Source organism: Diceros bicornis, chromosome 33 (genome assembly GCF_020826845.1).
Source record: "Diceros bicornis minor isolate mBicDic1 chromosome 33, mDicBic1.mat.cur, whole genome shotgun sequence".
Taxonomy (NCBI): domain Eukaryota; kingdom Metazoa; phylum Chordata; class Mammalia; order Perissodactyla; family Rhinocerotidae; genus Diceros; species Diceros bicornis.
Window position 1 is genome coordinate 30,087,440 of NC_080772.1, and position 8,132 is coordinate 30,095,571.

Below are 8,132 nucleotides of genomic sequence, written 5' to 3' on the forward strand. Positions count from 1 at the left end.
CAGCTTCCCTGACGGCTTGAGTAGTGTGGTCAGTTATGGCCACTTAGATGCCAGTTCTTATCCTTGGAGACTCAGCTGGAACCTGGCAGAATATCTCAGCTTTCCACTGTAGGTGGAGGGTCAGATGGATTAACACCAATCCATTATTACCTTGGAAACAAGATAAAGGAAATAATTTTACCATAGGAAGGAAGAAGTTTCTTCTTTGTGTATAAAAAATCCACATATGTAAAATACTACCAAAAATTCCGTATATGTCATCCTCACAATTGTGTAGGCCTTCTCTTGGAATCTCATTTCTTTACTCAAATTAAAAGAGGTTTCTATCTCTGAAATAGACACGCTAAATATTATCTGTCACATATATTTCTGTACCCTGTCTTATTAAATTTTAATGTTTGATTGCTCAGTGAGATAACATTGAATAAATCAGTGCAAATAAGTATATCAGCATCTAAAATTCCTTGTCTTGAATATATTACCTGTCACCTCAGCATTACTTTTCCGTACTTTAGAGAAATAACAGATAATTCAATTACCAAAACACACATGAGAAAAACAAGATAGCAATGAAATACTGCGTTTTTGTGAATACTTCTCATTTTGGCTGTTCCAAATGCAATCTCTTCACTATTAACACCCAAATTCCTTTTATGTGCAGTCTTGGTCGGAGTTAGTATCTTACTGGTACCACAGAAGTTCCTGGCTACACAATCCCTGAACCTCCTCCCCTCATGCTACCGAGAGTAAATCAGGCTCCTCTAATGAAATGGGATTAGATGGAGCTTTGATCTTGAGCTAGAGATGCAAGATATGAGGAATAATTTGAGGCAAGATCTGACATGTAGTGGGTGAGCAACAGTATGGCCCTATTGATTTTTTGGCTAGAGACCATCCTGATCGTTTGGTGCTTGTGCTATGCAGTCCTGCATCACTGAACAAAGGGGATGCGTTCTTGGAAATGCATTATTAGGTGATTTTGTTGTTGTGTGAACATCACAGAGTGTACTACACAGACTCGGATGGTATAGCCTCCTACACACCTTGGCTATATGGTATTGTCGATGCAAACAATGCATAATCAATCTATAAATCGAAATCAAGATGAGTTTATTATGAGCAAAGTCTGAGGACTATAGCCCAATGCCTTCCTTCCCCAAGGAAGGAAGAGCTCCAAAGAAGTGGGGTGTACAGAGTGGTTATATACCATCTTGGAACAAAGAGCATACATCACGTATGACAGGAATCTCTCTTTTACTCCTGTCACGAGATGCTGAGCTGGCACAGCAGGTCAGTGGTCAGCAGGTCAGTGGTCACAAGGTGAGCACAGCAGGTTGGTAATTAATCCTTAGTTTCCAGGAAGAGATGCTCACCCTTAAAGAAATGCCCTTATCAGGGAAGCTGCATCCCTATCTTTAAGGGCATCATTTTTGTCTTTGGGACATAGTAAATGTTTAAAGCAGATGTACAATGCATGCTCAACAGGCCATGTTAGGCCCTTTTGAAAAACAAGGTCATGTTGAATTAGTTTTAAACCAAATGGCTCCTCATCTACTCCAATATATCCTATTGCTTTTCATTTATTTATCAGTATTTTTCTTATGGGACCCCAGTTGTATACACAGTCCGCCGTTAACCAAAACATCGTTATGCAGGGCATGACAGTACAAAGAGATGTGTATTTTTAAAATCACCTACCCCTAGTTAGAGACAATTCATTGCAGGAATAGCAACGCATACTGCCAAATTACTCCAGGTACCTAGTGTGTTTTTCCTGCCTCTTTATCTCTAGACTTCCCCTGGATCTGTCTATTCCCTAAGCCTTGTCATATATACCTTATCACTCAGGTTTCCACTTGTCCTGTGGGTACTCAGTGCCATTTTGTCTGAGACAGGATTGGTTTCCTTTGCTTGCAACCGATAGCTCTGATCTATATTACAACACAATGTCTCTGAGAAATAACATTTTTAGAAATTTTTATAATAAACAATTTAAATTGATTCACATTCAAGACTAATCTAGAATAACCACAACATTTATGTAAAAAAAAATGATCTCAAGAAATAATCCCAAAAAATAATGATAGAATGCATTCCTTTGAAGTTTTTCGGTGTGCTTTTTCATCTATTACCTTCTTTGATAATGGCAACAAGCAGGTGACACCAGGACAGAAAATGTTTTCCCAATTTTACACACAGACCCAACGGGATTGAAAACCACAGAGTCTAAAAGGCTTGTTTTGCCGCAACGATAGTTAGACATAGGCCTGGGGCTAGAAACCAGACTCCAAACTCTTGGTCGAGAACTCTTGAAAAGGAAATACAATAGGTTCAATTTTCTACATGCAACCTGAAAAGGCACGAACAACATTATCCCCTACCATCTCTATTAGATGTGGAAGTAAGGTAAGCAGGCTTCCTATATTCTGCAATCATTTTCTAATTGCTTAGAGCTTCTATTCCCCTGGACTAACAAGCACTCTAACCACAACCCAGCAATAATGTTCCCATTATCCAGTTACATTTACTGCATCATTTGTTAGAGAATTTCAAACATCAAGCATTTTATGTATTTACCTATAGAGTCGAAAAGTTGTATTCAAATGAAACTTCAGGCAGAAATTCAACATATAAAGAGAGAAACGTTGATGCTCTTGGGAGACTAGAGAAATCTGATCCCCACACTTATGGCCCCCTGTAACCCAGGGATCCTCAGAAAAGAGTCTAAACACTATTATTCTAGGCCTGCCCCCTGTTTTATAGTGAAAATATCCAGGCACAGATAAATTACATGATTTTTTTCAAGCCCAGCCCCAGATAGAAATTTTATGGAAGATCTGGAGACTGGGCTCCCAGACAAGTGTTTTTTTTCAAATGCAGGGGAACACTTGTATTTCTACCCCATTCTCCAAAACTCTACATCAAAGGAAGACCCTGTTCAGTGTCTGTGAAGATGAGTGTGAATATCCACAGCAGTTACACTAAGCTGTATATTCCTCAATGGCTTGTGTGCTTCTTGAGGGCAGAGCCTGTGCTCACAAACTTGTTTCTATTCCTCGTGCCTAGACAAGCCACATCGCTTATCTCCCAAACAAGAATACTTTTGAGAGTGACAATTTCCCCCTGTACCCTAAAAGGGACCTCAGGGCCCTGAGACCCCCTGCTGCAGACAGGGCTCCAGGAGGTGCTGCCTGGGCCTGTCTCAGGGTGCTCGCTAAGGGAGGAGGGCCCAGAACAATCCCCACTCACTAAAGGGAGTGAGGGTAATGGCAAGCGCACCTGAAGGAGTTTGGGGTACAGCAAGTGTCCCCTGGGTGTGGGGGGCTCTGCCCAAGAACTTGGCCTGGAGACACCAAGAAGGGAGGAAGCAGCGTCCCAGAGAGCTGGCTGCTCTAATGAGAGCCCTGGGCCCCCCTAAAGGCTGCACTCTGGGCCTCTTTTCTCATCTTCAATTGGGATAAAGTCGTCTACACCCCATCCAGGCTCGAAGCAGACAGAGGGTCTTCTCGACACGAAGCTGTGACCCAAAAAAGAAATGATAGTAATAATAATTTATAATTACACCTGGAGAGCAGGCCAGGCAAAGTAAGATATATGATTATCCTCTTCATAATACCTTGTGTTATGTTTTATATGAAAGAAATTACTCTATGAAAAAGGCATTTCACATTCAATAGTCTCTTTCTGGCCCTTAATTATTCAGAATGTCAAAGTAAAATCTACACCACTTAGAGATCTAAACGTTCCTTGCCTCACAAGAAGTGATTCAGGCACCTTCTTGGCAACATGAGCATCTCCTGTCTGTCTGCTTGGAAGGCACACACCTGAACAGACATGGGAAGGGGCTAAAAAGTGAGCTGATTTCATTCTAAAATAAAATTAGCAAATAATATGAAATAAAATCAATGAATAAAACAAATGAAATTAATATCACTGAGTTCAACTTTCTTAGAGAAGTTTCCGTGTTGAAGTCCTGGTTACTTTCCCCACAACACAACTTCTGCTCTGGCCTCACTCATGTGCGGTACATTCTGGAGGATAGTATTGGGCTCCCTCTCAGCCCTTATGAGTGCAATTTTGTGGGACACTTTTATAGACATCCTTGCCCTCTCAATCATCTGTCTGTTCTCCTTAGTTACAAAGCAAATGACATCCTGAGCTGCTAACTCTGAGCCTTGGGTTTGAAATAATCACGTTCCATTGTCATCTAAGTGACTTGGGTTCCCATACTTGCATTTGATACCAATCATTCCAGCTCTGCTTAACACCACAATCAATTTCCAGTTCAGGAGAATGGAGTGATGGTTCACTTGGCCAATGTATACTTCCTTGATTCCTATCTTCCTTATATTGCAAATTTGTTAACAATATTGCAGAGATGGGGGAGTATGGCTAAATGTTCACCTCCTTCACTATTTCTTGGCAATATATAAAACTTACAATCAGAAAATGACCATTAGGCTCTGTATGAGAACATTTTATAAAATAATGCTTAACATGTACAAATTTTGTGCACTTTTGTGTTTATTTATTATATTTCAGAAGGAAGGAAGAAAAAATTAAAAGCTAAAATAGGATGGAATTAATTATCTGTTAGAAAACATTTCCATTCCTTTAAAAAATTCTATTTTCACTTTTTTTGCTTGAAAAATTCCTAACTGGAATCCAAATTATTACTGGGACCCCCGTCAATGGGCCATACTGGGCATGGAGCCCATTCTACTGCCCACCCAGGCAGGGAAGCAAATTTGAAGCCCCATCCAACTGCTGAGTATAACATCCAGTCCCACCCAACCAGGAAGCCTGGCCAGAGAACCTGGCAACCATGGAGCTCATCCTACAGCCCTGCTCAGGGAGCCAAGCCAGCAGCCCTGCCCAACTGCTGGGCATAGCCTCCAGCCCCACATAACCAGGGAGACTAACCGTTGTCTCGGGGTAGCCTCAGAGCCCAGCCTGCTGCACCACCAAGATGCGGAGCCCAGACTACAAGCCCGCCCAGCAGTGGAACCCAGCCTATGGCCCTGCCCAATTGCTAAACACAGCCCGCAGCCTTGCCCAGGCAGGGACCTCAGCCAGTGACCCCACCTACTTGCAGAGCACAGTCTCTAGCCCTACCCAACTTCAGGATACAGCTGCAGGCCAGTGGCATTTTTTATAGAAATAGGAAAAACAATACTAAAAGTCATATGGGACCACAAAGACCCTAAATAGCCAAAGCAATCCTGAAAAAGAAGAACAAAGTGGAAGCATCACACTTCTTGATTTCAAGCTATATTACAAAGCTATAGTAATCAAAATAGTATGGTATTGGCATAAAAAGAGACACATAGACCAATGGAACAGAATTAATAGCCCAGAAATAAGCCCATGCATATATGGTCAATTGATATTTTACCGTGGAGCCAAGAATACTCAATGGAGAAAAGACAATCTCTTCAATAAATGGTGTTGGGAAAACTGGATATTCAAATGCAAAAGAATAAAACTGGACCCCTATTTACACCATACACAAAAATCAACTCAAAATGAATTAAACGCTTAAATGTAAGACCTGAAACCATAAAACTCCTAAAAGAAAACATGGGAAAAAAGCTCCTTGACACTGATCATAGCATTGATTTCTTGGATATGACACCAAAAGCAGAAGCAACAAAAGCAAAAATAAACAAGTGGGACTACATTAAACTACAAAGCTTCTGCACAGCGAAACCAATGATCAACAAAATGAAAAGGCAACTTACAGAACGGGAGAAAATATTTGCAAACCATGTATCTGATAAGGGGGGGAATGCGGGACGGTAGTCAAAGAGTACGAACTTCCAGTTATAAGATGAGTAAGTTCTGGCGATCTAATGCACAACGTGGTGACTATAGTGAACAATACTGTATTGTGTATCTGAAAGCTGCTAAGATAGTATGTCTTAAAAGTTCTACTACACAAAAATTTTAACTATATGAGGTGGTGGATGTGTTAACTAATCTTATTGTGGTAAACCATTTCCATATATATATGGAATATATATATATATATATATCTGTCAGATCATCATGTTTTACACCTTAAACTGACACAATGTTATATGTGAGTTATATCTCAATAAGCTGGGGAAACATAAATATACTCAAAGTGAAGGGAGGGATGTGAGTGGGTGATTCTATATATAACAAAAGAGTCCTCAGTTTTGTCAGATTAGAAGTTATCACCCAAAAGGACTCAATTTTCAAGCCTCAATGGCTCAGAGAATAATATCGTCATTAACAGAAAAAAAAAAAGATAAGAAGACAGGTTTGAGGGGAAAAGAGGTGACAAGTTCAGTCTTAGTCGTGTTGATGATGAGTTCCAAAGAGACATCTAATTGGCAAAATCCAAAAGGCAAGAATGTAGGACCAAGGCTAAATATCAAAATATATAAAGGTTCAGGGAAGGAGGAGTCATCTACGTAGAAGTTTTAGCTGAAACCATGAAAGTGGGGAAGGCTGCTGGAAGGTGAAGGAGTAAGGTCATAGTTTCAAATGAAACAGCCTACAGTCAAGTATATGGGTGTAGCGTTAACATTGTGAAAAAGTGAGAATTTTTTTTCTTCAAAATATGCAAAGCAGAGAAAGAAAGCATAGGTGAAGTCAATAAGAACTCTTGAAGATGAAGAGAGACCTTTTTCTATAAAGAAGAGAGCAGGCTGTAATTAGATACTGAATACTAATGAAAAAGATTCCATTGTGGAGATTCCATTGGAAATCAACAAGAAGTCAATAAGAAGACCATGAAATAGTTATTTATGTTCAATTAAAGATAAAATTTAAATCGTGATAGATACAGCATCTCTATTTTTTTACCTCTAACAGTACTAGAAGCAGAGAAACCAGACAATAGGGGCCCTGGGGAATGGAAACCAGAATGATATATAGTATAAAATACCCAGGAACACGACATCCTAAGGGTGATAGCAAGATCAACGTTGAAGAAGCAGACCATAAAGTCTACGCTGGCGAGTGAGACAGGCAAATTAGAAAGGTACTAAATGGTTGGGAAAAATGGAGAAGTGGAGCTCAGCCCAAAATGAGAGAAGAAAAGTTCAGAAGTAAAGTGGTAAAAGAGGATGAAGGTAAGAAAATTGTGGCCAAAGAGAAAATACTTTAAATTCAATATTTTGGAGGTTGTGCAGCAATTAGTAACGATAAGGCCAAGGCAGTGTAATTTAATAGCTAAAGTAGAGCTGAAACTCAGTGGGAAAAAGAAGATATGTAAATACCCTTTTGGTATGCTCATTTACACTGCCTAATGGTATGTTATACGTCTCAAAGTACTCAATAAACAGCAATGGAAAAGAAAAAAAAAAATGCACTCTAGCTCTCCAGAGGACCATAGAACCAAATGCCGTTCAGCAACTTTTGATAAATGCATATAGAGCACACTGGAGGATGGCTCCTCAATTCCACAGGGTATTGTTCAAGAGCTGGTGCCGTGTCTCAGCCTTCAATAGGCCGTTCCACCACTTTATTAGACTGGCAGCTTCTGAGCAATGGAGTCTATGATAAACCAACGAATCTCATCATCATATTGTTATCACACTTCTTTGCTATAAAATTGGCCCCTTGATAAAGATAATGTTGCATAGAATAACATGAAAATGAGTAAGGTATTTTGAAATCCATCACTGACAGAGAAAGCAAGCCAAAATTCAAAATATGGATTGTATGGGAAAGAAGGTTTCCCTCTACCCCTCTAGTCTCTTGGCTGAGACTCCCCCGCATTAAAAGACAGATAAACAGGAGAAAAAACAAACAGAAGTTTAAAAACATATATACCTCCTGTATAGATGGGAGATACCCAAGAAAACTGAGTAACTCTACCAAATGTCCCAAGCCATCACCTTAAATAACATCTCCAGCTAAACACAAAAGATGTTGAAGGGTGGGGAACCAGTTATGGGAGGCTATCGGGAAAAGCACAGTAAACAAGCATTAAGTTGTTACGCAGATTTAGGTCATTGCCTTCTCCATTGATAAGAGTTTTTAGAGTTTTAGTCATGCTTCTCTTCCTGCTACAGAGATGGAGACATGCTTAAAAATTGAGATTTCTTCTATGAAGGTAAATGTCTCTTACAAAACGGTAACTTCTGCTCCATTTTCAG